Source organism: Lissotriton helveticus, chromosome 3_2, assembly GCF_964261635.1.
Source record: "Lissotriton helveticus chromosome 3_2, aLisHel1.1, whole genome shotgun sequence".
In the NCBI taxonomy this organism is placed as follows: domain Eukaryota; kingdom Metazoa; phylum Chordata; class Amphibia; order Caudata; family Salamandridae; genus Lissotriton; species Lissotriton helveticus.
Window position 1 is genome coordinate 296,160,311 of NC_136062.1, and position 4,699 is coordinate 296,165,009.

General features: G+C 46.7%; 1 pseudogene; it reads right to left on the reverse strand.

Moving 5' to 3' along the window:
* Positions 1–3,445: 3,445 nt before the first annotated feature.
* On the reverse strand, positions 3,446–4,223 carry LOC144826152 (inactive phospholipid phosphatase 7 pseudogene; annotated as a pseudogene).
* Between the last annotated feature and the right edge of the window lie 476 nt (positions 4,224–4,699).

A 4,699-nucleotide genomic window follows, 5' to 3' on the forward strand; every position in this document is an offset into this window, starting at 1 on the left:
CAACCCTAGTGCTGCTACGTTGCGTCACTGGCATGTTGCCCTCGCTTGTGAAGGTGACTTTCAACCAGTCTTTGTTTTTCAGCCATCAACAGTCAACATGCTGGGATTTTAGGCCCATACTTATAAGGGTGATGAGTTACCCTATATACACCAATTGTGGCTGGATCTTACTCCCTCGTGGGAATAGCAGGGACATCTTAAGGATTTTGGGGGTCCTGGGCAGGGCCGGACTGGGAGATTGCCCGGTGCCCGCTACGGCCAGTCCGGCCCTGGTCCCGGGCCCATAGTTTTCAGTGGGACCCTGTCCAGAACAGTTTTGAATTATGATGCAGTCTCAGCTTTTTCATGCCCTCGTAGGCCATGACGCTGACAGTGCGCAGGCACACTCGTCCAATTCTAAAGTTGTTACATCAAATATTCATGGATAGTGGTGAGTTTTCAATATTGTAGCACAGCAGCAGCTCACATTACTGCAAATAATCTTTGTGACACCCGGCGCCCACTTCTCATATATTAAGTCCTGTTTTGATCTAAATGAAACTTTATTTATGGATGTTGCATGAAACAAACACAACATTTCGCTGCAAAATCTCTGTAATAGACTTTCATGCACCACTCACATCAAAACTAAATTAAAGAGAAACAGTATTTAAATGAATTATTCAAGGTCATCAGGGCAAGCCTTGCAGAACAGACCTGGCTCTATCAAGGCCCCTCCCCCCCCCCCCTGCCCCCTAAAGGCTTGGGGCCTGGGCCAGAGCCCCCTTTGCCCATGCCTTAAAACATCTCTGGGGAACGGAGAACAAAGGGCCCCGTTTTCGTTGCTTGCATTAGGGCCCCGCATACCCTTTGCTGTGTCACTGAAGTCACTCACAGGGCCCGGGCCGGTTGAACTTGACAGCCGTGATGAACTGTAGTAAAACACGATTTGCTCTGAATTCTTAAGCATTAGCAGACATGCGGCATTCGTGGGGCAGATAATCTCCCAATATTCCTCACAATTGACTGTTAAGCCGTCTCTAAGCTAAAAGAGCGGGTAATTGCCCTGCAGTTGTTCGCATTTTGCATGGTTCGCCGTTCGGCCTCATATTGATGTACATATGGCGTTCTCTTCAGCCTGAAATATGCGGCGCTCATTCTGAGGGGACCACCGCGCGGATTTAGATAAACCGTGGAAAGGTCTCGTGAGGCTGCTTTCTTCTTTGCAGTTTCTCTTCAGCCCCGGCCCCTGGCAGGGCTCCCGCCACCACGGTCCCTCGGTGGCCCCTAATGGACTGCTGGGGCCCTCTCGGCACTCGTCTCCGGAACAGCAGCTTCCGGTCTCACAGTCGTGCCGGCCTGATGACGTTCTTGGGAAGAGTGGAGGCCGCGCGCCCTGGGGCCTGCTTTTACAGGGTTTCTCTCTTTCTGTCGTCATGGGAACACTTTCTGAAATGGAACACGTGATTAAAAGCAAACCTCTAGGCCACTTCATAACCTTTCGACTTCTGTTGACCCCCACTGAATCACTACTGGAACCCGGGTCCCTGGGCCAAGCAATTTCTATCATTTGCACTTCAAAAAAGACACAAAAATGCAGAAACAAGCACACGTAAAACAAATACCCAAATTATTAAATATTGTATTTAATTCTCAAACAAAAAAATACCCAAATCGATGTTTTAATGAGAAAATTGGAGCTAGTCAATTTTTGGTTTTATTTATCAAAACGTAGTGATATGGATGACTATTATGTCACTCGGGTCAGTTGTACAACTGTTTTGTGCGTTGCAAACGGGAAATTGGCCCGTTTGCGACTGCAAAATTGGTCTGTCCCATGTACAAACCCTATTTTGCTAGTCGGTAACCTATTACTGACTCACAAAATAGGGTTTGCGACTCACTATTAGGAAGGGGAGTGCCAAGGGCGTCCCTTCCTATTAATGATTCGCACTTCAATGTACAATTGTTTTGCGACTGCAATTGCGGTCGTAAAAAACTCACAGTTTACCACCTACTTCAAGTCGGTGGTAAGCCACTCGCAAAGTGGCCCCTTCCCCTTTGTGAATGGATATAAAAATATTTTTTAGGAGCAGTCAGTAGTCCCACGGACCATTGCCTGTCCTTTAAGGAAAACGGGGCTGCATTTAAAAACAAGCATTTACAATGCAATGGTTTTGCCTTTGATAAAGTTAGAGCTATTGGCATTGCTCTTGACATTATTTTTATTTATGTTTTTTTTAAACATAAATAAATGGCATTGTCATTTACAATGCCAATAGCTTATTCTCTTGCAAATGACACACACAAACACCCACAGATACGATCCCCAACACGTGTGTGGTAAAAAACGAAGACCTTCCAGCCTCAAGTTTATTCGAACATAACAGGATAGTGAAACGAATACTTTCCGAATGCTCTGTGAAACTGCAAATCCTAAATGAACTCCAAGTTGCGTTTACAGCCCTTGCCATGTCTTTGCGCCATGTTGACTCAGACATTGACAATTCTGTACATTAACACTAAAGTGTTCAGTCCCAGGTTATACTGCACAGACAAAAACAAACACTACTAACAACAATGAGAAACTCCCAAGATTGTTTCGAGAAAACAAAATATATTTTAGTTGGTCAATAATTCAAAGTTAACTGCCAAGAGTCTAACGTTCCGCCTGTGAGACCAAAAAAGTTTTCATCTAGCATTATTGTCACTAACTTGATCAAATGTACTACTGATACAAGTGTGGATATTTTCTGTTGACATTCATTGCATTCGGCAGAGCAATAACAGACATCTAAAAAAAGATTAACTTAAAAGGTGAGCACAAATGGTTTTATGAAAACAAACTGAAAGTCACAAGAAAAAGACAACCCCTTGCTTTCTAGAAACAAGAGCAATGTGGCGGTGATCCCTCAAACTACTTTATTTGCTCACCGTGAGATGTACTAAAAAATATAATGGCACAACCCATATAGAAAGCACCTGGTTTCACAGCGCACTCTAAAGTGAGGAAAACAAATCACACAAAACTTCAAGTTAAACAATTAGAGTCTGATATTGCTACAGAACCTCTACGTGTCAGCCGAATTATTAAAATAACCAAGTAAAAGAAAATAAGACCCTTCCAGTCTCATGACCAATATTACACTCAGGAGAAGAAACTGAACTCTCAGAATCTTTATAGGCGTAGATTGTGATCTCCAAAATAGGTTATTTCCAATAAGTTAAGTGCTCCCAGTTAAATTAATCTGAGCATGTCAACAAGTTTTCTGTCCTTTGCTTTCTTTTAAAAACCCAGTTACGTTTTGGAGTTGTCCTGGTTAGTTTCACCTATCCCAACTGGCAACTGCACCAAAGTACCAGAGTAGAATGAAAGCTAAAGTGAAGCCCAGAACTGGAAAACAGGTGTCACAAGTGAAACGGAATCTCTTGCCAACCAGAAGCATGGTCCCCTAGGGCTGAATCATCAGCACTCAGCAGAGAAGGAAGCCAACTTACCCATGAAGAGGTTCAGGAGCACCTCCTGCTCAGCCAGCGTGCTGCTCCTCCACAGGCAGATGATGACACCCCCCAGCCAGGGGATTCCGTGCCCGGTGACCCCGAGGAGTTTGACCATAGAGCGGGCACTGCCCCAAGATGAAGCACTGCTGGCGCACACCCCTATCCTCTTGGACATGCAGATGTCGATGGCCAACATGGAGTTCAAGGCGATGCCCTTGAAGGAAGGGTTCAGTTGTATGCAGTCCTCCTCGGGCAGCTGCTGGGACTGCCGGCGGTCTTTGCTGGTGCCCTCATTGGGCGATGCGAACTGAGAAAACTGCGCGCTCTGCTTCCTGCTCGAACCCCGGTTCTCTGGGTTCCCTCGCAAGGGCTGGTTCAAAGACATAAACTCTGGTCTGTTCAGGACATTGTTCCGGTCCCTGGCTCGAGATCTGCTCTGAGGGGCAGGCATGGCAAGCTGTGCCGTCCCAAACCTGCTGTGTTAAAAAAATAATAACAGAGAAATGCTATATCTATTTTCTTTAAAGTATTTCCTTTACAGTTAAACAAGCGACGCTGAAATATATTTCTTTTTGAGCCTTCATATATCTGGAATGCCTGCTGCAGCCCCAGCTCCTGCTGCTTGCAACAGACTCGAGCAGATAAATATAGAGTGAAAGGTATGTCCATGCTGTTTACGTTCCTCTCCCACCAAGCTTGAGGAGACTGTGGCTGGCCCCGCCGTCCACCAATCAGGCTCTGACAGGACTGCCAAATAGCCAATGGTCACCGCGCAAAGGTAGAGCCGTGCAGGATGAGGAGGTTTGGTGGGCTCGGCTCTGGGTTATTTAAACCTCGTCTCTGGCTCAGTCCCGATGGGCATGAGTGACGGATGACGGGGATTGTAGTTTCAAAGCAGGCCTCCTTCCCGTCCCTCTTAATCCCGTCCCCTGCAGCTGCTGCCGGCCCCCTTCTGGGATCTAAATCAAGTGTCGTGTGTCCCAAGACAGCGAGGAGGGCCGGTTGAGTGAGGTCAGCACACAGCCGCTCCCGACTCTGGTTACATCACATGTGCCAACTGCAGCTCTTTTGGAAGGACCCTTCTCACTCGAGCGCCCACCCCCTTCGCCAACAACATGCAGAGCAGACTATAACCGGGGGCCAGTCCTGTGCAGACCCCGCTCTTACCAGCAGGCGGGCCATTTTCACGGTAGAATCTGCGTGGGAATAAAAGTTCCAC